A 24,929-nucleotide genomic window follows, 5' to 3' on the forward strand; every position below is an offset into this window, starting at 1 on the left:
GTGTTTAAAGAGGTGGAGTTATGCAGATCTAAAACGCGTGGATTGCAGCAGCAGCAAGCCGAAAAGTGCAGGCATGTAAGGGATCTAGAGGTTGACAACATGTCTTCTTAACGGGAGTCCAGGAGCTCATCTCCACAAATGGACTTTTCAGGATCCTTGGGTGGCTCCGTAGTTTGAAACCAATTCTGGTTATCGCTTCTCGGCCTTTTGGCTAAGATCAAGTGTAGTATCTGTTCTTATCAGTTTAATATCTGATACGTCCCCTATCTGGGGACCATATATTAAATGGATTTTTAGAACAGGGAGATGGAAAGAGAGCTTGCTCTGTCCACTCCACGCATTGACCTGGTATTGCAGTATCTCCAGGACCGGTGCACCCCTTCTTTAATGCAGTTTCTAAAATCAGAAAGAATTGAATTCAATGTTTTTTGTTCATTTTGCTTGTTTGTCGGATTTTAGGATGGACTCTTTGGCTTTGCTTTTCTTCTCCTCATTGGATTTTTCATGTTCAAAGTTGCAGAAGCCAGATTACAAGCTCATTTTGGTTCAACTTCAGAAACTGTGCATTGCATTGCCATGTAATGTGATGCAATGCTATCTTTCTAGCTCTCCCTTTTTACTTCCTTTTGGATAAACAGACATATTAGGCAAGCATTTTGGAGCTTTCACCTAAATAACTACAGGTGGTGAGATAAGCTGCACAATATAATTGACCTTTCAGTATATTGTTGCACACACACCATCTATTTAGCAAATGCCCTTGTTATCAACAGCAGCCTTTTAAACTCACCTGAGCTAACAGGTATGTGCGCTGGTTACTCTGCTGCGCTTAAAATTTCTTTTTTGGTTTGCTACAATGCCTTTTCTGAAACGTTGTCTCCTTCTGCTGGAACACTGACTTCTTTCATTTAATGCCTGCAGACTATAAAAGAGAACCCAACCCAAAAAGTTTGGTTGATTAGTCTGTGGCATTCTGTTAAACTGTTGCTTATGGCGGTCTCTGTGAGCTTCTCAGCGACATTCAGCCAGCCAGGTATCCTGCCTGCAGTAGATGGAATGTGGCAATGGAACGCTGGCTGCGCGTGTCATAATAGGCTCTGAGCCTTTATATACCTGTGCACAGCAGCAGCCACCTTCAGTCTGCTGCTGGACAGCCAGCAGCAGCAGCAGGAGAGGTATGTAATCAGGAGCCCTCCTGCTAAGGGTAGACAGCTGCTCGTTCCACCCCACCCCCCGCCTTAATTGGTTCTCCTCCCTTCCAACGGTGTTGAGGCGGGTGGGAACAGCAGGGGGTGAAGGTGCTGTGTTTAAAGAGGTGGAGTTATGCAGATCTAAAACGCGTGGATTGCAGCAGCAGCAAGCCGAAAAGTGCAGGCATGTAAGGGATCTAGAGGTTGACAACATGTCTTCTTAACGGGAGTCCAGGAGCTCATCTCCACAAATGGACTTTTCAGGATCCTTGGGTGGCTCCGTAGTTTGAAACCAATTCTGGTTATCGCTTCTCGGCCTTTTGGCTAAGATCAAGTGTAGTATCTGTTCTTATCAGTTTAATATCTGATACGTCCCCTATCTGGGGACCATATATTAAATGGATTTTTAGAACAGGGAGATGGAAAAAGAGCTTGCTCTGTCCACTCCACGCATTGACCTGGTATTGCAGTATCTCCAGGACCGGTGCACCCCTTCTTTAATGCAGTTTCTAAAATCAGAAAGAATTGAATTCAATGTTTTTTGTTCATTTTGCTTGTTTGTCGGATTTTGGGATGGACTCTTTGGCTTTGCTTTTCTTCTCCTCATTGGATTTTTCATGTTCAAAGTTGCAGAAGCCAGATTACAAGCTCATTTTGGTTCAACTTCAGCAACTGTGCATTGCATTGCCATGTAATGTGATGCAATGCTATCTTTCTAGCTCTCCCTTTTTACTTCCTTTTGGATAAACAGACATATTAGGCAAGCATTTTGGAGCTTTCACCTAAATAACTACAGGTGGTGAGATAAGCTGCACAATATAATTGACCTTTCAGTATATTGTTGCACACACACCATCTATTTAGCAAATGCCCTTGTTATCAACAGCAGCCTTTTAAACTCACCTGAGCTAACAGGTATGTGCGCTGGTTACTCTGCTGCGCTTAAAATTTCTTTTTTGGTTTGCTACAATGCCTTTTCTGAAACGTTGTCTCCTTCTGCTGGAACACTGACTTCTTTCATTTAATGCCTGCAGACTATAAAAGAGAACCCAACCCAAAAAGTTTGGTTGATTAGTCTGTGGCATTCTGTTAAACTGTTGCTTATGGCGGTCTCTGTGAGCTTCTCAGCGACATTCAGCCAGCCAGGTATCCTGCCTGCAGTAGATGGAATGTGGCAATGGAACGCTGGCTGCGCGTGTCATAATAGGCTCTGAGCCTTTATATACCTGTGCACAGCAGCAGCCACCTTCAGTCTGCTGCTGGACAGCCAGCAGCAGCAGCAGCAGGAGAGGTATGTAATCAGGAGCCCTCCTGCTAAGGGTAGACAGCTGCTCGTTCCACCCCACCCCCCGCCTTAATTGGTTCTCCTCCCTTCCAACGGTGTTGAGGCGGGTGGGAACAGCAGGGGGTGAAGGTGCTGTGTTTAAAGAGGTGGAGTTATGCAGATCTAAAACGCGTGGATTGCAGCAGCAGCAAGCCGAAAAGTGCAGGCATGTAAGGGATCTAGAGGTTGACAACATGTCTTCTTAACGGGAGTCCAGGAGCTCATCTCCACAAATGGACTTTTCAGGATCCTTGGGTGGCTCCGTAGTTTGAAACCAATTCTGGTTATCGCTTCTCGGCCTTTTGGCTAAGATCAAGTGTAGTATCTTTCGAAAAGGCGGTTTTGGATGTTGGCCGCCCTAGTAGATTGATACATTATGCACACTGGGGTTTAGGCGCTTGTTAGTACGCCAGGTGGCTAATATAGTCATCTGGTGGAAAGCATGGCCCCCCAGGATCGACGCCATTGGGCCGGGGAAGATCGAAAGCCCGAAGTGTGAAGTGCCCCAGGAGTGGTGACCCTGGGGTGCCTCAACTCACTGGGATTGGGAACCCCACTTGAGTTTATGGCACATTTGCACTAGCACTTCAATATTTCTTTCTTCACACACACCCTTATTCCGGGCCTTCTGGCCTTAGGATGGGGAATTTTTCAATTCCCGGTCGAAGGTCCGGGCAGTATTATACTGTGAAACCTTCACTATTTATTTAATTTTTTTGTCACTGTGTGTCCACTTTTTCACGTGTGTCCACGTCCTTACTAGGATTTTGTCGGGATGCGGTTCCCTTACGGGTTCCTCTCTTGGCAGGTCTAGGGGGGGAGTGTGTGGCCATCAGGTTCCGCTCCCCCCTGAACCCCCCTGGCTCTCCTCTTTCTGGAGGAGAGCGTTGTTGGCTCCCCTCTTCCGGGAGGGGAGCACAGTCTTTGGCTCCCAGTGCCTTGCTCGGGTGAGAACTCGGGCAGGTGCTGGGGGTAAGATTGGGTCGCCTCTGGCTCCGGCTGGAGGTGGCTATTTGTCCCTGTTCCTCGCTGTGGCCTTCTGGCTCGGAGGGACGGGGAATGGTTTGGGGGACTCTTCTCCTTTTGGAGAGGGTTTCAAGAAGACCAGCATCCTAGTGCACTTTTTTTGTGGCACTTGTCACTTTTTTAAGCGCACTCGGGTTTTGTACACGAATTCGGGCTTTCAAAAAAAAAAAAAAAAAATCTGTTCTTATCAGTTTAATATCTGATACGTCCCCTATCTGGGGACCATATATTAAATGGATTTTTAGAACAGGGAGATGGAAAAAGAGCTTGCTCTGTCCACTCCACGCATTGACCTGGTATTGCAGTATCTCCAGGACCGGTGCACCCCTTCTTTAATGCAGTTTCTAAAATCAGAAAGAATTGAATTCAATGTTTTTTGTTCATTTTGCTTGTTTGTCGGATTTTGGGATGGACTCTTTGGCTTTGCTTTTCTTCTCCTCATTGGATTTTTCATGTTCAAAGTTGCAGAAGCCAGATTACAAGCTCATTTTGGTTCAACTTCAGCAACTGTGCATTGCATTGCCATGTAATGTGATGCAATGCTATCTTTCTAGCTCTCCCTTTTTACTTCCTTTTGGATAAACAGACATATTAGGCAAGCATTTTGGAGCTTTCACCTAAATAACTACAGGTGGTGAGATAAGCTGCACAATATAATTGACCTTTCAGTATATTGTTGCACACACACCATCTATTTAGCAAATGCCCTTGTTATCAACAGCAGCCTTTTAAACTCACCTGAGCTAACAGGTATGTGCGCTGGTTACTCTGCTGCGCTTAAAATTTCTTTTTTGGTTTGCTACAATGCCTTTTCTGAAACGTTGTCTCCTTCTGCTGGAACACTGACTTCTTTCATTTAATGCCTGCAGACTATAAAAGAGAACCCAACCCAAAAAGTTTGGTTGATTAGTTTGTGGCATTCTGTTAAACTGTTGCTTATGGCGGTCTCTGTGAGCTTCTCAGCGACATTCAGCCAGCCAGGTATCCTGCCTGCAGTAGATGGAATGTGGCAATGGAACGCTGGCTGCGCGTGTCATAATAGGCTCTGAGCCTTTATATACCTGTGCACAGCAGCAGCCACCTTCAGTCTGCTGCTGGACAGCCAGCAGCAGCAGCAGCAGGAGAGGTATGTAATCAGGAGCCCTCCTGCTAAGGGTAGACAGCTGCTCGTTCCACCCGACCCCCCGCCTTAATTGGTTCTCCTCCCTTCCAACGGTGTTGAGGCGGGTGGGAACAGCAGGGGGTGAAGGTGCTGTGTTTAAAGAGGTGGAGTTATGCAGATCTAAAACGCGTGGATTGCAGCAGCAGCAAGCCGAAAAGTGCAGGCATGTAAGGGATCTAGAGGTTGACAACATGTCTTCTTAACGGGAGTCCAGGAGCTCATCTCCACAAATGGACTTTTCAGGATCCTTGGGTGGCTCCGTAGTTTGAAACCAATTCTGGTTATCGCTTCTCGGCCTTTTGGCTAAGATCAAGTGTAGTATCTGTTCTTATCAGTTTAATATCTGATACGTCCCCTATCTGGGGACCATATATTAAATGGATTTTTAGAACAGGGAGATGGAAAAAGAGCTTGCTCTGTCCACTCCACGCATTGACCTGGTATTGCAGTATCTCCAGGACCGGTGCACCCCTTCTTTAATGCAGTTTCTAAAATCAGAAAGAATTGAATTCAATGTTTTTTGTTCATTTTGCTTGTTTGTCGGATTTTGGGATGGACTCTTTGGCTTTGCTTTTCTTCTCCTCATTGGATTTTTCATGTTCAAAGTTGCAGAAGCCAGATTACAAGCTCATTTTGGTTCAACTTCAGCAACTGTGCATTGCATTGCCATGTAATGTGATGCAATGCTATCTTTCTAGCTCTCCCTTTTTACTTCCTTTTGGATAAACAGACATATTAGGCAAGCATTTTGGAGCTTTCACCTAAATAACTACAGGTGGTGAGATAAGCTACACAATATAATTGACCTTTCAGTATATTGTTGCACACACACCATCTATTTAGCAAATGCCCTTGTTATCAACAGCAGCCTTTTAAACTCACCTGAGCTAACAGGTATGTGCGCTGGTTACTCTGCTGCGCTTAAAATTTCTTTTTTGGTTTGCTACAATGCCTTTTCTGAAACGTTGTCTCCTTCTGCTGGAACACTGACTTCTTTCATTTAATGCCTGCAGACTATAAAAGAGAACCCAACCCAAAAAGTTTGGTTGATTAGTCTGTGGCATTCTGTTAAACTGTTGCTTATGGCGGTCTCTGTGAGCTTCTCAGCGACATTCAGCCAGCCAGGTATCCTGCCTGCAGTAGATGGAATGTGGCAATGGAACGCTGGCTGCGCGTGTCATAATAGGCTCTGAGCCTTTATATACCTGTGCACAGCAGCAGCCACCTTCAGTCTGCTGCTGGACAGCCAGCAGCAGCAGCAGCAGGAGAGGTATGTAATCAGGAGCCCTCCTGCTAAGGGTAGACAGCTGCTCGTTCCACCACACCCCCCGCCTTAATTGGTTCTCCTCCCTTCCAACGGTGTTGAGGCGGGTGGGAACAGCAGGGGGTGAAGGTGCTGTGTTTAAAGAGGTGGAGTTATGCAGATCTAAAACGCGTGGATTGCAGCAGCAGCAAGCCGAAAAGTGCAGGCATGTAAGGGATCTAGAGGTTGACAACATGTCTTCTTAACGGGAGTCCAGGAGCTCATCTCCACAAATGGACTTTTCAGGATCCTTGGGTGGCTCCGTAGTTTGAAACCAATTCTGGTTATCGCTTCTCGGCCTTTTGGCTAAGATCAAGTGTAGTATCTGTTCTTATCAGTTTAATATCTGATACGTCCCCTATCTGGGGACCATATATTAAATGGATTTTTAGAACAGGGAGATGGAAAAAGAGCTTGCTCTGTCCACTCCACGCATTGACCTGGTATTGCAGTATCTCCAGGACCGGTGCACCCCTTCTTTAATGCAGTTTCTAAAATCAGAAAGAATTGAATTCAATGTTTTTTGTTCATTTTGCTTGTTTGTCGGATTTTGGGATGGACTCTTTGGCTTTGCTTTTCTTCTCCTCATTGGATTTTTCATGTTCAAAGTTGCAGAAGCCAGATTACAAGCTCATTTTGGTTCAACTTCAGCAACTGTGCATTGCATTGCCATGTAATGTGATGCAATGCTATCTTTCTAGCTCTCCCTTTTTACTTCCTTTTGGATAAACAGACATATTAGGCAAGCATTTTGGAGCTTTCACCTAAATAACTACAGGTGGTGAGATAAGCTGCACAATATAATTGACCTTTCAGTATATTGTTGCACACACACCATCTATTTAGCAAATGCCCTTGTTATCAACAGCAGCCTTTTAAACTCACCTGAGCTAACAGGTATGTGCGCTGGTTACTCTGCTGCGCTTAAAATTTCTTTTTTGGTTTGCTACAATGCCTTTTCTGAAACGTTGTCTCCTTCTGCTGGAACACTGACTTCTTTCATTTAATGCCTGCAGACTATAAAAGAGAACCCAACCCAAAAAGTTTGGTTGATTAGTCTGTGGCATTCTGTTAAACTGTTGCTTATGGCGGTCTCTGTGAGCTTCTCAGCGACATTCAGCCAGCCAGGTATCCTGCCTGCAGTAGATGGAATGTGGCAATGGAACGCTGGCTGCGCGTGTCATAATAGGCTCTGAGCCTTTATATACCTGTGCACAGCAGCAGCCACCTTCAGTCTGCTGCTGGACAGCCAGCAGCAGCAGCAGCAGGAGAGGTATGTAATCAGGAGCCCTCCTGCTAAGGGTAGACAGCTGCTCGTTCCACCCCACCCCCCGCCTTAATTGGTTCTCCTCCCTTCCAACGGTGTTGAGGCGGGTGGGAACAGCAGGGGGTGAAGGTGCTGTGTTTAAAGAGGTGGAGTTATGCAGATCTAAAACGCGTGGATTGCAGCAGCAGCAAGCCGAAAAGTGCAGGCATGTAAGGGATCTAGAGGTTGACAACATGTCTTCTTAACGGGAGTCCAGGAGCTCATCTCCACAAATGGACTTTTCAGGATCCTTGGGTGGCTCCGTAGTTTGAAACCAATTCTGGTTATCGCTTCTCGGCCTTTTGGCTAAGATCAAGTGTAGTATCTGTTCTTATCAGTTTAATATCTGATACGTCCCCTATCTGGGGACCATATATTAAATGGATTTTTAGAACAGGGAGATGGAAAAAGAGCTTGCTCTGTCCACTCCACGCATTGACCTGGTATTGCAGTATCTCCAGGACCGGTGCACCCCTTCTTTAATGCAGTTTCTAAAATCAGAAAGAATTGAATTCAATGTTTTTTGTTCATTTTGCTTGTTTGTCGGATTTTGGGATGGACTCTTTGGCTTTGCTTTTCTTCTCCTCATTGGATTTTTCATGTTCAAAGTTGCAAAAGCCAGATTACAAGCTCATTTTGGTTCAACTTCAGCAACTGTGCATTGCATTGCCATGTAATGTGATGCAATGCTATCTTTCTAGCTCTCCCTTTTTACTTCCTTTTGGATAAACAGACATATTAGGCAAGCATTTTGGAGCTTTCACCTAAATAACTACAGGTGGTGAGATAAGCTGCACAGTATAATTGACCTTTCAGTATATTGTTGCACACACACCATCTATTTAGCAAATGCCCTTGTTATCAACAGCAGCCTTTTAAACTCACCTGAGCTAACAGGTATGTGCGCTGGTTACTCTGCTGCGCTTAAAATTTCTTTTTTGGTTTGCTACAATGCCTTTTCTGAAACGTTGTCTCCTTCTGCTGGAACACTGACTTCTTTCATTTAATGCCTGCAGACTATAAAAGAGAACCCAACCCAAAAAGTTTGGTTGATTAGTCTGTGGCATTCTGTTAAACTGTTGCTTATGGCGGTCTCTGTGAGCTTCTCAGCGACATTCAGCCAGCCAGGTATCCTGCCTGCAGTAGATGGAATGTGGCAATGGAACGCTGGCTGCGCGTGTCATAATAGGCTCTGAGCCTTTATATACCTGTGCACAGCAGCAGCCACCTTCAGTCTGCTGCTGGACAGCCAGCAGCAGCAGCAGCAGGAGAGGTATGTAATCAGGAGCCCTCCTGCTAAGGGTAGACAGCTGCTCGTTCCACCCCACCCCCCGCCTTAATTGGTTCTCCTCCCTTCCAACGGTGTTGAGGCGGGTGGGAACAGCAGGGGGTGAAGGTGCTGTGTTTAAAGAGGTGGAGTTATGCAGATCTAAAACGCGTGGATTGCAGCAGCAGCAAGCCGAAAAGTGCAGGCATGTAAGGGATCTAGAGGTTGACAACATGTCTTCTTAACGGGAGTCCAGGAGCTCATCTCCACAAATGGACTTTTCAGGATCCTTGGGTGGCTCCGTAGTTTGAAACCAATTCTGGTTATCGCTTCTCGGCCTTTTGGCTAAGATCAAGTGTAGTATCTGTTCTTATCAGTTTAATATCTGATACGTCCCCTATCTGGGGACCATATATTAAATGGATTTTTAGAACAGGGAGATGGAAAAAGAGCTTGCTCTGTCCACTCCACGCATTGACCTGGTATTGCAGTATCTCCAGGACCGGTGCACCCCTTCTTTAATGCAGTTTCTAAAATCAGAAAGAATTGAATTCAATGTTTTTTGTTCATTTTGCTTGTTTGTCGGATTTTGGGATGGACTCTTTGGCTTTGCTTTTCTTCTCCTCATTGGATTTTTCATGTTCAAAGTTGCAGAAGCCAGATTACAAGCTCATTTTGGTTCAACTTCAGCAACTGTGCATTGCATTGCCATGTAATGTGATGCAATGTTATCTTTCTAGCTCTCCCTTTTTACTTCCTTTTGGATAAACAGACATATTAGGCAAGCATTTTGGAGCTTTCACCTAAATAACTACAGGTGGTGAGATAAGCTGCACAATATAATTGACCTTTCAGTATATTGTTGCACACACACCATCTATTTAGCAAATGCCCTTGTTATCAACAGCAGCCTTTTAAACTCACCTGAGCTAACAGGTATGTGCGCTGGTTACTCTGCTGCGCTTAAAATTTCTTTTTTGGTTTGCTACAATGCCTTTTCTGAAACGTTGTCTCCTTCTGCTGGAACACTGACTTCTTTCATTTAATGCCTGCAGACTATAAAAGAGAACCCAACCCAAAAAGTTTGGTTGATTAGTCTGTGGCATTCTGTTAAACTGTTGCTTATGGCGGTCTCTGTGAGCTTCTCAGCGACATTCAGCCAGCCAGGTATCCTGCCTGCAGTAGATGGAATGTGGCAATGGAACGCTGGCTGCGCGTGTCATAATAGGCTCTGAGCCTTTATATACCTGTGCACAGCAGCAGCCACCTTCAGTCTGCTGCTGGACAGCCAGCAGCAGCAGCAGCAGGAGAGGTATGTAATCAGGAGCCCTCCTGCTAAGGGTAGACAGCTGCTCGTTCCACCCCACCCCCCGCCTTAATTGGTTCTCCTCCCTTCCAACGGTGTTGAGGCGGGTGGGAACAGCAGGGGGTGAAGGTGCTGTGTTTAAAGAGGTGGAGTTATGCAGATCTAAAACGCGTGGATTGCAGCAGCAGCAAGCCGAAAAGTGCAGGCATGTAAGGGATCTAGAGGTTGACAACATGTCTTCTTAACGGGAGTCCAGGAGCTCATCTCCACAAATGGACTTTTCAGGATCCTTGGGTGGCTCCGTAGTTTGAAACCAATTCTGGTTATCGCTTCTCGGCCTTTTGGCTAAGATCAAGTGTAGTATCTGTTCTTATCAGTTTAATATCTGATACGTCCCCTATCTGGGGACCATATATTAAATGGATTTTTAGAACAGGGAGATGGAAAAAGAGCTTGCTCTGTCCACTCCACGCATTGACCTGGTATTGCAGTATCTCCAGGACCGGTGCACCCCTTCTTTAATGCAGTTTCTAAAATCAGAAAGAATTGAATTCAATGTTTTTTGTTCATTTTGCTTGTTTGTCGGATTTTGGGATGGACTCTTTGGCTTTGCTTTTCTTCTCCTCATTGGATTTTTCATGTTCAAAGTTGCAGAAGCCAGATTACAAGCTCATTTTGGTTCAACTTCAGCAACTGTGCATTGCATTGCCATGTAATGTTATGCAATGCTATCTTTCTAGCTCTCCCTTTTTACTTCCTTTTGGATAAACAGACATATTAGGCAAGCATTTTGGAGCTTTCACCTAAATAACTACAGGTGGTGAGATAAGCTGCACAATATAATTGACCTTTCAGTATATTGTTGCACACACACCATCTATTTAGCAAATGCCCTTGTTATCAACAGCAGCCTTTTAAACTCACCTGAGCTAACAGGTATGTGCGCTGGTTACTCTGCTGCGCTTAAAATTTCTTTTTTGGTTTGCTACAATGCCTTTTCTGAAACGTTGTCTCCTTCTGCTGGAACACTGACTTCTTTCATTTAATGCCTGCAGACTATAAAAGAGAACCCAACCCAAAAAGTTTGGTTGATTAGTCTGTGGCATTCTGTTAAACTGTTGCTTATGGCGGTCTCTGTGAGCTTCTCAGCGACATTCAGCCAGCCAGGTATCCTGCCTGCAGTAGATGGAATGTGGCAATGGAACGCTGGCTGCGCGTGTCATAATAGGCTCTGAGCCTTTATATACCTGTGCACAGCAGCAGCCACCTTCAGTCTGCTGCTGGACAGCCAGCAGCAGCAGCAGCAGGAGAGGTATGTAATCAGGAGCCCTCCTGCTAAGGGTAGACAGCTGCTCGTTCCACCCGACCCCCCGCCTTAATTGGTTCTCCTCCCTTCCAACGGTGTTGAGGCGGGTGGGAACAGCAGGGGGTGAAGGTGCTGTGTTTAAAGAGGTGGAGTTATGCAGATCTAAAACGCGTGGATTGCAGCAGCAGCAAGCCGAAAAGTGCAGGCATGTAAGGGATCTAGAGGTTGACAACATGTCTTCTTAACGGGAGTCCAGGAGCTCATCTCCACAAATGGACTTTTCAGGATCCTTGGGTGGCTCCGTAGTTTGAAACCAATTCTGGTTATCGCTTCTCGGCCTTTTGGCTAAGATCAAGTGTAGTATCTGTTCTTATCAGTTTAATATCTGATACGTCCCCTATCTGGGGACCATATATTAAATGGATTTTTAGAACAGGGAGATGGAAAAAGAGCTTGCTCTGTCCACTCCACGCATTGACCTGGTATTGCAGTATCTCCAGGACCGGTGCACCCCTTCTTTAATGCAGTTTCTAAAATCAGAAAGAATTGAATTCAATGTTTTTTGTTCATTTTGCTTGTTTGTCGGATTTTGGGATGGACTCTTTGGCTTTGCTTTTCTTCTCCTCATTGGATTTTTCATGTTCAAAGTTGCAGAAGCCAGATTACAAGCTCATTTTGGTTCAACTTCAGCAACTGTGCATTGCATTGCCATGTAATGTGATGCAATGCTATCTTTCTAGCTCTCCCTTTTTACTTCCTTTTGGATAAACAGACATATTAGGCAAGCATTTTGGAGCTTTCACCTAAATAACTACAGGTGGTGAGATAAGCTGCACAATATAATTGACCTTTCAGTATATTGTTGCACACACACCATCTATTTAGCAAATGCCCTTGTTATCAACAGCAGCCTTTTAAACTCACCTGAGCTAACAGGTATGTGCGCTGGTTACTCTGCTGCGCTTAAAATTTCTTTTTTGGTTTGCTACAATGCCTTTTCTGAAACGTTGTCTCCTTCTGCTGGAACACTGACTTCTTTCATTTAATGCCTGCAGACTATAAAAGAGAACCCAACCCAAAAAGTTTGGTTGATTAGTCTGTGGCATTCTGTTAAACTGTTGCTTATGGCGGTCTCTGTGAGCTTCTCAGCGACATTCAGCCAGCCAGGTATCCTGCCTGCAGTAGATGGAATGTGGCAATGGAACGCTGGCTGCGCGTGTCATAATAGGCTCTGAGCCTTTATATACCTGTGCACAGCAGCAGCCACCTTCAGTCTGCTGCTGGACAGCCAGCAGCAGCAGCAGCAGGAGAGGTATGTAATCAGGAGCCCTCCTGCTAAGGGTAGACAGCTGCTCGTTCCACCCCACCCCCCGCCTTAATTGGTTCTCCTCCCTTCCAACGGTGTTGAGGCGGGTGGGAACAGCAGGGGGTGAAGGTGCTGTGTTTAAAGAGGTGGAGTTATGCAGATCTAAAACGCGTGGATTGCAGCAGCAGCAAGCCGAAAAGTGCAGGCATGTAAGGGATCTAGAGGTTGACAACATGTCTTCTTAACGGGAGTCCAGGAGCTCATCTCCACAAATGGACTTTTCAGGATCCTTGGGTGGCTCCGTAGTTTGAAACCAATTCTGGTTATCGCTTCTCGGCCTTTTGGCTAAGATCAAGTGTAGTATCTGTTCTTATCAGTTTAATATCTGATACGTCCCCTATCTGGGGACCATATATTAAATGGATTTTTAGAACAGGGAGATGGAAAAAGAGCTTGCTCTGTCCACTCCACGCATTGACCTGGTATTGCAGTATCTCCAGGACCGGTGCACCCCTTCTTTAATGCAGTTTCTAAAATCAGAAAGAATTGAATTCAATGTTTTTTGTTCATTTTGCTTGTTTGTCGGATTTTGGGATGGACTCTTTGGCTTTGCTTTTCTTCTCCTCATTGGATTTTTCATGTTCAAAGTTGCAGAAGCCAGATTACAAGCTCATTTTGGTTCAACTTCAGCAACTGTGCATTGCATTGCCATGTAATGTGATGCAATGCTATCTTTCTAGCTCTCCCTTTTTACTTCCTTTTGGATAAACAGACATATTAGGCAAGCATTTTGGAGCTTTCACCTAAATAACTACAGGTGGTGAGATAAGCTGCACAATATAATTGACCTTTCAGTATATTGTTGCACACACACCATCTATTTAGCAAATGCCCTTGTTATCAACAGCAGCCTTTTAAACTCACCTGAGCTAACAGGTATGTGCGCTGGTTACTCTGCTGCGCTTAAAATTTCTTTTTTGGTTTGCTACAATGCCTTTTCTGAAACGTTGTCTCCTTCTGCTGGAACACTGACTTCTTTCATTTAATGCCTGCAGACTATAAAAGAGAACCCAACCCAAAAAGTTTGGTTGATTAGTCTGTGGCATTCTGTTAAACTGTTGCTTATGGCGGTCTCTGTGAGCTTCTCAGCGACATTCAGCCAGCCAGGTATCCTGCCTGCAGTAGATGGAATGTGGCAATGGAACGCTGGCTGCGCGTGTCATAATAGGCTCTGAGCCTTTATATACCTGTGCACAGCAGCAGCCACCTTCAGTCTGCTGCTGGACAGCCAGCAGCAGCAGCAGCAGGAGAGGTATGTAATCAGGAGCCCTCCTGCTAAGGGTAGACAGCTGCTCGTTCCACCCCACCCCCCGCCTTAATTGGTTCTCCTCCCTTCCAACGGTGTTGAGGCGGGTGGGAACAGCAGGGGGTGAAGGTGCTGTGTTTAAAGAGGTGGAGTTATGCAGATCTAAAACGCGTGGATTGCAGCAGCAGCAAGCCGAAAAGTGCAGGCATGTAAGGGATCTAGAGGTTGACAACATGTCTTCTTAACGGGAGTCCAGGAGCTCATCTCCACAAATGGACTTTTCAGGATCCTTGGGTGGCTCCGTAGTTTGAAACCAATTCTGGTTATCGCTTCTCGGCCTTTTGGCTAAGATCAAGTGTAGTATCTGTTCTTATCAGTTTAATATCTGATACGTCCCCTATCTGGGGACCATATATTAAATCTATTTTTAGAACAGGGAGATGGAAAAAGAGCTTGCTCTGTCCACTCCACGCATTGACCTGGTATTGCAGTATCTCCAGGACCGGTGCACCCCTTCTTTAATGCAGTTTCTAAAATCAGAAAGAATTGAATTCAATGTTTTTTGTTCATTTTGCTTGTTTGTCGGATTTTGGGATGGACTCTTTGGCTTTGCTTTTCTTCTCCTCATTGGATTTTTCATGTTCAAAGTTGCAGAAGCCAGATTACAAGCTCATTTTGGTTCAACTTCAGCAACTGTGCATTGCATTGCCATGTAATGTGATGCAATGCTATCTTTCTAGCTCTCCCTTTTTACTTCCTTTTGGATAAACAGACATATTAGGCAAGCATTTTGGAGCTTTCACCTAAATAACTACAGGTGGTGAGATAAGCTGCACAATATAATTGACCTTTCAGTATATTGTTGCACACACACCATCTATTTAGCAAATGCCCTTGTTATCAACAGCAGCCTTTTAAACTCACCTGAGCTAACAGGTATGTGCGCTGGTTACTCTGCTGCGCTTAAAATTTCTTTTTTGGTTTGCTACAATGCCTTTTCTGAAACGTTGTCTCCCTCTGCTGGAACACTGACTTCTTTCATTTAATGCCTGCAGACTATAAAAGAGAACCCAACCCAAAAAGTTTGGTTGATTAGTCTGTGGCATTCTGTTAAACTGTTGCTTATGGCGGTCTCTGTGAGCTTCTCAGCGACATTCAGCCAGCCAGGTATCCTGCCTGCAGTAGATGGAATGTGGCAATGGAACGCTGGCTGCGCGTGTCATAATAGGCTCTGAGCCTTTATATACCTGTGCACAGCAGCAGCCACCTTCAGTCTGCTGCTGGACAGCCAGCAGCAGCAGCAGCAGGAGAGGTATGTAATCAGGAGCCCTCCTGCTAAGGGTAGACAGCTGCTCGTTCCACCCCACCCCCCGCCTTAATTGGTTCTCCTCCCTTCCAACGGTGTTGAGGCGGGTGGGAACAGCAGGGGGTGAAGGTGCTGTGTTTAAAGAGGTGGAGTTATGCAGATCTAAAACGCGTGGATTGCAGCAGCAGCAAGCCGAAAAGTGCAGGCATGTAAGGGATCTAGAGGTTGACAACATGTCTTCTTAACGGGAGTCCAGGAGCTCATCTCCACAAATGGACTTTTCAGGATCCTTGGGTGGCTCCGTAGTTTGAAACCAATTCTGGTTATCGCTTCTCGGCCTTTTGGCTAAGATCAAGTGTAGTATCTGTTCTTATCAGTTTAATATCTGATACGTCCCCTATCTGGGGACCATATATTAAATGGATTTTTAGAACAGGGAGATGGAAAAAGAGCTTGCTCTGTCCACTCCACGCATTGACCTGGTATTGCAGTATCTCCAGGACCGGTGCACCCCTTCTTTAATGCAGTTTCTAAAATCAGAAAGAAGTGAATTCAATGTTTTTTGTTCATTTTGCTTGTTTGTCGGATTTTGGGATGGACTCTTTGGCTTTGCTTTTCTTCTCCTCATTGGATTTTTCATGTTCAAAGTTGCAGAAGCCAGATTACAAGCTCATTTTGGTTCAACTTCAGCAACTGTGCATTGCATTGCCATGTAATGTGATGCAATGCTATCTTTCTAGCTCTCCCTTTTTACTACCTTTTGGATAAACAGACATATTAGGCAAGCATTTTGGAGCTTTCACCTAAATAACTACAGGTGGTGAGATAAGCTGCACAATATAATTGACCTTTCAGTATATTGTTGCACACACACCATCTATTTAGCAAATGCCCTTGTTATCAACAGCAGCCTTTTAAACTCACCTGAGCTAACAGGTATGTGCGCTGGTTACTCTGCTGCGCTTAAAATTTCTTTTTTGGTTTGCTACAATGCCTTTTCTGAAACGTTGTCTCCTTCTGCTGGAACACTGACTTCTTTCATTTAATGCCTGCAGACTATAAAAGAGAACCCAACCCAAAAAGTTTGGTTGATTAGTCTGTGGCATTCTGTTAAACTGTTGCTTATGGCGGTCTCTGTGAGCTTCTCAGCGACATTCAGCCAGCCAGGTATCCTGCCTGCAGTAGATGGAATGTGGCAATGGAACGCTGGCTGCGCGTGTCATAATAGGCTCTGAGCCTTTATATACCTGTGCACAGCAGCAGCCACCTTCAGTCTGCTGCTGGACAGCCAGCAGCAGCAGCAGCAGGAGAGGTATGTAATCAGGAGCCCTCCTGCTAAGGGTAGACAGCTGCTCGTTCCACCCCACCCCCCGCCTTAATTGGTTCTCCTCCCTTCCAACGGTGTTGAGGCGGGTGGGAACAGCAGGGGGTGAAGGTGCTGTGTTTAAAGAGGTGGAGTTATGCAGATCTAAAACGCGTGGATTGCAGCAGCAGCAAGCCGAAAAGTGCAGGCATGTAAGGGATCTAGAGGTTGACAACATGTCTTCTTAACGGGAGTCCAGGAGCTCATCTCCACAAATGGACTTTTCAGGATCCTTGGGTGGCTCCGTAGTTTGAAACCAATTCTGGTTATCGCTTCTCGGCCTTTTGGCTAAGATCAAGTGTAGTATCTTTCGAAAAGGCGGTTTTGGATGTTGGCCGCCCTAGTAGATTGATACATTATGCACACTGGGGTTTAGGCGCTTGTTAGTACGCCAGGTGGCTAATATAGTCATCTGGTGGAAAGCATGGCCCCCCAGGATCGACGCCATTGGGCCGGGGAAGATCGAAAGCCCGAAGTGTGAAGTGCCCCAGGAGTGGTGACCCTGGGGTGCCTCAACTCACTGGGATTGGGAACCCCACTTGAGTTTATGGCACATTTGCACTAGCACTTCAATATTTCTTTCTTCACACACACCCTTATTCCGGGCCTTCTGGCCTTAGGATGGGGAATTTTTCAATTCCCGGTCGAAGGTCCGGGCAGTATTATACTGTGAAACCTTCACTATTTATTTAATTTTTTTGTCACTGTGTGTCCACTTTTTCACGTGTGTCCACGTCCTTACTAGGATTTTGTCGGGATGCGGTTCCCTTACGGGTTCCTCTCTTGGCAGGTCTAGGGGGGGAGTGTGTGGCCATCAGGTTCCGCTCCCCCCTGAACCCCCCTGGCTCTCCTCTTTCTGGAGGAGAGCGTTGTTGGCTCCCCTCTTCCGGGAGGGGAGCACAGTCTTTGGCTCCCAGTGCCTTGCTCGGGTGAGAACTCGGGCAGGTGCTGGGGGTAAGATTGGGTCGCCTCTGGCTCCGGCTGGAGGTGGCTATTTGTCCCTGTTCCTCGCTGTGGCCTTCTGGCTCGGAGGGACGGGGAATGGTTTGGGGGACTCTTCTCCTTTTGGAGAGGGTTTCAAGAAGACCAGCATCCTAGTGCACTTTTTTTGTGGCACTTGTCACTTTTTTAAGCGCACTCGGGTTTTGTACACGAATTCGGGCTTTCAAAAAAAAAAAAAAAAAATCTGTTCTTATCAGTTTAATATCTGATACGTCCCCTATCTGGGGACCATATATTAAATGGATTTTTAGAACAGGGAGATGGAAAAAGAGCTTGCTCTGTCCACTCCACGCATTGACCTGGTATTGCAGTATCTCCAGGACCGGTGCACCCCTTCTTTAATGCAGTTTCTAAAATCAGAAAGAATTGAATTCAATGTTTTTTGTTCATTTTGCTTGTTTGTCGGATTTTGGGATGGACTCTTTGGCTTTGCTTTTCTTCTCCTCATTGGATTTTTCATGTTCAAAGTTGCAGAAGCCAGATTACAAGCTCATTTTGGTTCAACTTCAGCAACTGTGCATTGCATTGCCATGTAATGTGATGCAATGCTATCTTTCTAGCTCTCCCTTTTTACTTCCTTTTGGATAAACAGACATATTAGGCAAGCATTTTGGAGCTTTCACCTAAATAACTACAGGTGGTGAGATAAGCTACACAATATAATTGACCTTTCAGTATATTGTTGCACACACACCATCTATTTAGCAAATGCCCTTGTTATCAACAGCAGCCTTTTAAACTCACCTGAGCTAACAGGTATGTGCGCTGGTTACTCTGCTGCGCTTAAAATTTCTTTTTTGGTTTGCTACAATGCCTTTTCTGAAACGTTGTCTCCTTCTGCTGGAACACTGACTTCTTTCATTTAATGCCTGCAGACTATAAAAGAGAACCCAACCCAAAAAGTTTGGTTGATTAGTCTGTGGCATTCTGTTAAACTGTTGCTTATGGCGGTCTCTGTAAGCTTCTCAGCGACATTCAGCCAGCCAGGTATCCTGCCTGCAGTAGATGGAATGTGGCAATGGAACGCTGGCTGCGCGTGTCATAATAGGCTCTGAGCCTTTATATACCTGTGCACAGCAGCAGCCACCTTCAGTCTGCTGCTGGACAGCCAGCAGCAGCAGCAGCAGGAGAGGTATGTAATCAGGAGCCCTCCTGCTAAGGGTAGACAGCTGCTCGTTCCACCACACCCCCCGCCTTAATTGGTTCTCCTCCCTTCCAACGGTGTTGAGGCGGGTGGGAACAGCAGGGGGTGAAGGTGCTGTGTTTAAAGAGGTGGAGTTATGCAGATCTAAAACGCGTGGATTGCAGCAGCAGCAAGCCGAAAAGTGCAGGCATGTAAGGGATCTAGAGGTTGACAACATGTCTTCTTAACGGGAGTCCAGGAGCTCATCTCCACAAATGGACTTTTCAGGATCCTTGGGTGGCTCCGTAGTTTGAAACCAATTCTGGTTATCGCTTCTCGGCCTTTTGGCTAAGATCAAGTGTAGTATCTGTTCTTATCAGTTTAATATCTGATACGTCCCCTATCTGGGGACCATATATTAAATGGATTTTTAGAACAGGGAGATGGAAAAAGAGCTTGCTCTGTCCACTCCACGCATTGACCTGGTATTGCAGTATCTCCAGGACCGGTGCACCCCTTCTTTAATGCAGTTTCTAAAATCAGAAAGAATTGAATTCAATGTTTTTTGTTCATTTTGCTTGTTTGTCGGATTTTGGGATGGACTCTTTGGCTTTGCTTTTCTTCTCCTCATTGGATTTTTCATGTTCAAAGTTGCAGAAGCCAGATTACAAGCTCATTTTGGTTCAACTTCAGCAACTGTGCATTGCATTGCCATGTAATGTGATGCAATGCTATCTTTCTAGCTCTCCCTTTTTACTTCCTTTTGGATAAACAGACATATTAGGCAAGCATTTTGGAGCTTTCACCTAAATAACTACAGGTGGTGAGATAAGCTGCACAATATAATTGACCTTTCAGTATATTGTTGCACACACACCATCTATTTAGCAAATGCCCTTGTTATCAACAGCAGCCTTTTAAACTCACCTGAGCTAACAGGTATGTGCGCTGGTTACTCTGCTGCGCTTAAAATTTCTTTTTTGGTTTGCTACAATGCCTTTTCTGAAACGTTGTCTCCTTCTGCTGGAACACTGACTTCTTTCATTTAATGCCTGCAGACTATAAAAGAGAACCCAACCCAAAAAGTTTGGTTGATTAGTCTGTGGCATTCTGTTAAACTGTTGCTTATGGCGGTCTCTGTGAGCTTCTCAGCGACATTCAGCCAGCCAGGTATCCTGCCTGCAGTAGATGGAATGTGGCAATGGAACGCTGGCTGCGCGTGTCATAATAGGCTCTGAGCCTTTATATACCTGTGCACAGCAGCAGCCACCTTCAGTCTGCTGCTGGACAGCCAGCAGCAGCAGCAGCAGGAGAGGTATGTAATCAGGAGCCCTCCTGCTAAGGGTAGACAGCTGCTCGTTCCACCCCACCCCCCGCCTTAATTGGTTCTCCTCCCTTCCAACGGTGTTGAGGCGGGTGGGAACAGCAGGGGGTGAAGGTGCTGTGTTTAAAGAGGTGGAGTTATGCAGATCTAAAACGCGTGGATTGCAGCAGCAGCAAGCCGAAAAGTGCAGGCATGTAAGGGATCTAGAGGTTGACAACATGTCTTCTTAACGGGAGTCCAGGAGCTCATCTCCACAAATGGACTTTTCAGGATCCTTGGGTGGCTCCGTAGTTTGAAACCAATTCTGGTTATCGCTTCTCGGCCTTTTGGCTAAGATCAAGTGTAGTATCTGTTCTTATCAGTTTAATATCTGATACGTCCCCTATCTGGGGACCATATATTAAATGGATTTTTAGAACAGGGAGATGGAAAAAGAGCTTGCTCTGTCCACTCCACGCATTGACCTGGTATTGCAGTATCTCCAGGACCGGTGCACCCCTTCTTTAATGCAGTTTCTAAAATCAGAAAGAATTGAATTCAATGTTTTTTGTTCATTTTGCTTGTTTGTCGGATTTTGGGATGGACTCTTTGGCTTTGCTTTTCTTCTCCTCATTGGATTTTTCATGTTCAAAGTTGCAGAAGCCAGATTACAAGCTCATTTTGGTTCAACTTCAGCAACTGTGCATTGCATTGCCATGTAATGTGATGCAATGCTATCTTTCTAGCTCTCCCTTTTTACTTCCTTTTGGATAAACAGACATATTAGGCAAGCATTTTGGAGCTTTCACCTAAATAACTACAGGTGGTGAGATAAGCTGCACAGTATAATTGACCTTTCAGTATATTGTTGCACACACACCATCTATTTAGCAAATGCCCTTGTTATCAACAGCAGCCTTTTAAACTCACCTGAGCTAACAGGTATGTGCGCTGGTTACTCTGCTGCGCTTAAAATTTCTTTTTTGGTTTGCTACAATGCCTTTTCTGAAACGTTGTCTCCTTCTGCTGGAACACTGACTTCTTTCATTTAATGCCTGCAGACTATAAAAGAGAACCCAACCCAAAAAGTTTGGTTGATTAGTCTGTGGCATTCTGTTAAACTGTTGCTTATGGCGGTCTCTGTGAGCTTCTCAGCGACATTCAGCCAGCCAGGTATCCTGCCTGCAGTAGATGGAATGTGGCAATGGAACGCTGGCTGCGCGTGTCATAATAGGCTCTGAGCCTTTATATACCTGTGCACAGCAGCAGCCACCTTCAGTCTGCTGCTGGACAGCCAGCAGCAGCAGCAGCAGGAGAGGTATGTAATCAGGAGCCCTCCTGCTAAGGGTAGACAGCTGCTCGTTCCACCCCACCCCCCGCCTTAATTGGTTCTCCTCCCTTCCAACGGTGTTGAGGCGGGTGGGAACAGCAGGGGGTGAAGGTGCTGTGTTTAAAGAGGTGGAGTTATGCAGATCTAAAACGCGTGGATTGCAGCAGCAGCAAGCCGAAAAGTGCAGGCATGTAAGGGATCTAGAGGTTGACAACATGTCTTCTTAACGGGAGTCCAGGAGCTCATCTCCACAAATGGACTTTTCAGGATCCTTGGGTGGCTCCGTAGTTTGAAACCAATTCTGGTTATCGCTTCTCGGCCTTTTGGCTAAGATCAAGTGTAGTATCTGTTCTTATCAGTTTAATATCTGATACGTCCCCTATCTGGGGACCATATATTAAATGGATTTTTAGAACAGGGAGATGGAAAAAGAGCTTGCTCTGTCCACTCCACGCATTGACCTGGTATTGCAGTATCTCCAGGACCGGTGCACCCCTTCTTTAATGCAGTTTCTAAAATCAGAAAGAATTGAATTCAATGTTTTTTGTTCATTTTGCTTGTTTGTCGGATTTTGGGATGGACTCTTTGGCTTTGCTTTTCTTCTCCTCATTGGATTTTTCATGTTCAAAGTTGCAGAAGCCAGATTACAAGCTCATTTTGGTTCAACTTCAGCAACTGTGCATTGCATTGCCATGTAATGTGATGCAATGTTATCTTTCTAGCTCTCCCTTTTTACTTCCTTTTGGATAAACAGACATATTAGGCAAGCATTTTGGAGCTTTCACCTAAATAACTACAGGTGGTGAGATAAGCTGCACAATATAATTGACCTTTCAGTATATTGTTGCACACACACCATCTATTTAGCAAATGCCCTTGTTATCAACAGCAGCCTTTTAAACTCACCTGAGCTAACAGGTATGTGCGCTGGTTACTCTGCTGCGCTTAAAATTTCTTTTTTGGTTTGCTACAATGCCTTTTCTGAAACGTTGTCTCCTTCTGCTGGAACACTGACTTCTTTCATTTAATGCCTGCAGACTATAAAAGAGAACCCAACCCAAAAAGTTTGGTTGATTAGTCTGTGGCATTCTGTTAAACTGTTGCTTATGGCGGTCTCTGTGAGCTTCTCAGCGACATTCAGCCAGCCAGGTATCCTGCCTGCAGTAGATGGAATGTGGCAATGGAACGCTGGCTGCGCGTGTCATAATAGGCTCTGAGCCTTTATATACCTGTGCACAGCAGCAGCCACCTTCAGTCTGCTGCTGGACAGCCAGCAGCAGCAGCAGCAGGAGAGGTATGTAATCAGGAGCCCTCCTGCTAAGGGTAGACAGCTGCTCGTTCCACCCCACCCCCCGCCTTAATTGGTTCTCCTCCCTTCCAACGGTGTTGAGGCGGGTGGGAACAGCAGGGGGTGAAGGTGCTGTGTTTAAAGAGGTGGAGTTATGCAGATCTAAAACGCGTGGATTGCAGCAGCAGCAAGCCGAAAAGTGCAGGCATGTAAGGGATCTAGAGGTTGACAACATGTCTTCTTAACGGGAGTCCAGGAGCTCATCTCCACAAATGGACTTTTCAGGATCCTTGGGTGGCTCCGTAGTTTCAAACCAATTCTGGTTATCGCTTCTCGGCCTTTTGGCTAAGATCAAGTGTAGTATCTGTTCTTATCAGTTTAATATCTGATACGTCCCCTATCTGGGGACCATATATTAAATGGATTTTTAGAACAGGGAGATGGAAAAAGAGCTTGCTCTGTCCACTCCACGCATTGACCTGGTATTGCAGTATCTCCAGGACCGGTGCACCCCTTCTTTAATGCAGTTTCTAAAATCAGAAAGAATTGAATTCAATGTTTTTTGTTCATTTTGCTTGTTTGTCGGATTTTGGAATGGACTCTTTGGCTTTGCTTTTCTTCTCCTCATTGGATTTTTCATGTTCAAAGTTGCAGAAGCCAGATTACAAGCTCATTTTGCTTCAACTTCAGCAACTGTGCATTGCATTGCCATGTAATGTTATGCAATGCTATCTTTCTAGCTCTCCCTTTTTACTTCCTTTTGGATAAACAGACATATTAGGCAAGCATTTTGGAGCTTTCACCTAAATAACTACAGGTGGTGAGATAAGCTGCACAATATAATTGACCTTTCAGTATATTGTTGCACACACACCATCTATTTAGCAAATGCCCTTGTTATCAACAGCAGCCTTTTAAACTCACCTGAGCTAACAGGTATGTGCGCTGGTTACTCTGCTGCGCTTAAAATTTCTTTTTTGGTTTGCTACAATGCCTTTTCTGAAACGTTGTCTCCTTCTGCTGGAACACTGACTTCTTTCATTTAATGCCTGCAGACTATAAAAGAGAACCCAACCCAAAAAGTTTGGTTGATTAGTCTGTGGCATTCTGTTAAACTGTTGCTTATGGCGGTCTCTGTGAGCTTCTCAGCGACATTCAGCCAGCCAGGTATCCTGCCTGCAGTAGATGGAATGTGGCAATGGAACGCTGGCTGCGCGTGTCATAATAGGCTCTGAGCCTTTATATACCTGTGCACAGCAGCAGCCACCTTCAGTCTGCTGCTGGACAGCCAGCAGCAGCAGCAGCAGGAGAGGTATGTAATCAGGAGCCCTCCTGCTAAGGGTAGACAGCTGCTCGTTCCACCCCACCCCCCGCCTTAATTGGTTCTCCTCCCTTCCAACGGTGTTGAGGCGGGTGGGAACAGCAGGGGGTGAAGGTGCTGTGTTTAAAGAGGTGGAGTTATGCAGATCTAAAACGCGTGGATTGCAGCAGCAGCAAGCCGAAAAGTGCAGGCATGTAAGGGATCTAGAGGTTGACAACATGTCTTCTTAACGGGAGTCCAGGAGCTCATCTCCACAAATGGACTTTTCAGGATCCTTGGGTGGCTCCGTAGTTTGAAACCAATTCTGGTTATCGCTTCTCGGCCTTTTGGCTAAGATCAAGTGTAGTATCTGTTCTTATCAGTTTAATATCTGATACGTCCCCTATCTGGGGACCATATATTAAATGGATTTTTAGAACAGGGAGATGGAAAAAGAGCTTGCTCTGTCCACTCCACGCATTGACAAGGTATTGCAGTATCTCCAGGACCGGTGCACCCCTTCTTTAATGCAGTTTCTAAAATCAGAAAGAATTGAATTCAATGTTTTTTGTTCATTTTGCTTGTTTGTCGGATTTTGGGATGGACTCTTTGGCTTTGCTTTTCTTCTCCTCATTGGATTTTTCATGTTCAAAGTTGCAGAAGCCAGATTACAAGCTCATTTTGGTTCAACTTCAGCAACTGTGCATTGCATTGCCATGTAATGTGATGCAATGCTATCTTTCTAGCTCTCCCTTTTTACTTCCTTTTGGATAAACAGACATATTAGGCAAGCATTTTGGAGCTTTCACCTAAATAACTACAGGTGGTGAGATAAGCTGCACAATATAATTGACCTTTCAGTATATTGTTGCACACACACCATCTATTTAGCAAATGCCCTTGTTATCAACAGCAGCCTTTTAAACTCACCTGAGCTAACAGGTATGTGCGCTGGTTACTCTGCTGCGCTTAAAATTTCTTTTTTGGTTTGCTACAATGCCTTTTCTGAAACGTTGTCTCCTTCTGCTGGAACACTGACTTCTTTCATTTAATGCCTGCAGACTATAAAAGAGAACCCAACCCAAAAAGTTTGGTTGATTAGTCTGTGGCAT

General features: G+C 45.3%; 18 non-coding genes and 2 pseudogenes across 18 annotated transcripts; all 20 read left to right on the forward strand.

The window, feature by feature from the left end:
- The first annotated feature begins 191 nt into the window (after positions 1-191).
- On the forward strand, positions 192-382 carry LOC141243279 (U2 spliceosomal RNA). Its single transcript, XR_012307569.1, has one exon. It is a non-coding gene; the product is annotated as a U2 spliceosomal RNA (small nuclear RNA).
- A 1,112-nt stretch (positions 383-1,494) lies between these two features.
- LOC141243206 (U2 spliceosomal RNA) lies at positions 1,495-1,685 on the forward strand. Its single transcript, XR_012307502.1, has one exon. It is a non-coding gene; the product is annotated as a U2 spliceosomal RNA (small nuclear RNA).
- Positions 1,686-2,800: 1,115 nt separating this feature from the next.
- Positions 2,801-2,892, forward strand: LOC141243352 (U2 spliceosomal RNA; annotated as a pseudogene).
- A 796-nt stretch (positions 2,893-3,688) lies between these two features.
- On the forward strand, positions 3,689-3,870 carry LOC141243339 (U2 spliceosomal RNA). The gene has a single exon (XR_012307620.1). It is a non-coding gene; the product is annotated as a U2 spliceosomal RNA (small nuclear RNA).
- Positions 3,871-4,985: 1,115 nt separating this feature from the next.
- On the forward strand, positions 4,986-5,176 carry LOC141243207 (U2 spliceosomal RNA). The gene has a single exon (XR_012307503.1). It is a non-coding gene; the product is annotated as a U2 spliceosomal RNA (small nuclear RNA).
- A 1,115-nt stretch (positions 5,177-6,291) lies between these two features.
- LOC141243208 (U2 spliceosomal RNA) lies at positions 6,292-6,482 on the forward strand. The gene has a single exon (XR_012307504.1). It is a non-coding gene; the product is annotated as a U2 spliceosomal RNA (small nuclear RNA).
- A 1,115-nt stretch (positions 6,483-7,597) lies between these two features.
- LOC141243209 (U2 spliceosomal RNA) lies at positions 7,598-7,788 on the forward strand. The gene has a single exon (XR_012307505.1). It is a non-coding gene; the product is annotated as a U2 spliceosomal RNA (small nuclear RNA).
- A 1,115-nt stretch (positions 7,789-8,903) lies between these two features.
- LOC141243211 (U2 spliceosomal RNA) lies at positions 8,904-9,094 on the forward strand. Its single transcript, XR_012307507.1, has one exon. It is a non-coding gene; the product is annotated as a U2 spliceosomal RNA (small nuclear RNA).
- Positions 9,095-10,209: 1,115 nt separating this feature from the next.
- Positions 10,210-10,400, forward strand: LOC141243212 (U2 spliceosomal RNA). Its single transcript, XR_012307508.1, has one exon. It is a non-coding gene; the product is annotated as a U2 spliceosomal RNA (small nuclear RNA).
- Positions 10,401-11,515: 1,115 nt separating this feature from the next.
- LOC141243213 (U2 spliceosomal RNA) lies at positions 11,516-11,706 on the forward strand. Its single transcript, XR_012307509.1, has one exon. It is a non-coding gene; the product is annotated as a U2 spliceosomal RNA (small nuclear RNA).
- Positions 11,707-12,821: 1,115 nt separating this feature from the next.
- LOC141243214 (U2 spliceosomal RNA) lies at positions 12,822-13,012 on the forward strand. The gene has a single exon (XR_012307510.1). It is a non-coding gene; the product is annotated as a U2 spliceosomal RNA (small nuclear RNA).
- A 1,115-nt stretch (positions 13,013-14,127) lies between these two features.
- LOC141243187 (U2 spliceosomal RNA) lies at positions 14,128-14,318 on the forward strand. Its single transcript, XR_012307484.1, has one exon. It is a non-coding gene; the product is annotated as a U2 spliceosomal RNA (small nuclear RNA).
- Positions 14,319-15,433: 1,115 nt separating this feature from the next.
- On the forward strand, positions 15,434-15,624 carry LOC141243215 (U2 spliceosomal RNA). Its single transcript, XR_012307511.1, has one exon. It is a non-coding gene; the product is annotated as a U2 spliceosomal RNA (small nuclear RNA).
- A 1,115-nt stretch (positions 15,625-16,739) lies between these two features.
- LOC141243353 (U2 spliceosomal RNA) lies at positions 16,740-16,831 on the forward strand (annotated as a pseudogene).
- Positions 16,832-17,627: 796 nt separating this feature from the next.
- Positions 17,628-17,809, forward strand: LOC141243340 (U2 spliceosomal RNA). Its single transcript, XR_012307621.1, has one exon. It is a non-coding gene; the product is annotated as a U2 spliceosomal RNA (small nuclear RNA).
- A 1,115-nt stretch (positions 17,810-18,924) lies between these two features.
- LOC141243217 (U2 spliceosomal RNA) lies at positions 18,925-19,115 on the forward strand. Its single transcript, XR_012307512.1, has one exon. It is a non-coding gene; the product is annotated as a U2 spliceosomal RNA (small nuclear RNA).
- Positions 19,116-20,230: 1,115 nt separating this feature from the next.
- LOC141243218 (U2 spliceosomal RNA) lies at positions 20,231-20,421 on the forward strand. Its single transcript, XR_012307513.1, has one exon. It is a non-coding gene; the product is annotated as a U2 spliceosomal RNA (small nuclear RNA).
- Positions 20,422-21,536: 1,115 nt separating this feature from the next.
- On the forward strand, positions 21,537-21,727 carry LOC141243219 (U2 spliceosomal RNA). The gene has a single exon (XR_012307514.1). It is a non-coding gene; the product is annotated as a U2 spliceosomal RNA (small nuclear RNA).
- A 1,115-nt stretch (positions 21,728-22,842) lies between these two features.
- On the forward strand, positions 22,843-23,033 carry LOC141243220 (U2 spliceosomal RNA). Its single transcript, XR_012307515.1, has one exon. It is a non-coding gene; the product is annotated as a U2 spliceosomal RNA (small nuclear RNA).
- Positions 23,034-24,148: 1,115 nt separating this feature from the next.
- Positions 24,149-24,339, forward strand: LOC141243322 (U2 spliceosomal RNA). Its single transcript, XR_012307609.1, has one exon. It is a non-coding gene; the product is annotated as a U2 spliceosomal RNA (small nuclear RNA).
- The last annotated feature ends 590 nt before the right edge of the window (positions 24,340-24,929 follow it).

This window comes from Phyllobates terribilis, unplaced genomic scaffold, assembly GCF_046119375.1.
Source record: "Phyllobates terribilis strain yellow unplaced genomic scaffold, ASM4611937v1 Scaffold_1213__1_contigs__length_355869, whole genome shotgun sequence".
NCBI lineage: Eukaryota > Metazoa > Chordata > Amphibia > Anura > Dendrobatidae > Phyllobates > Phyllobates terribilis.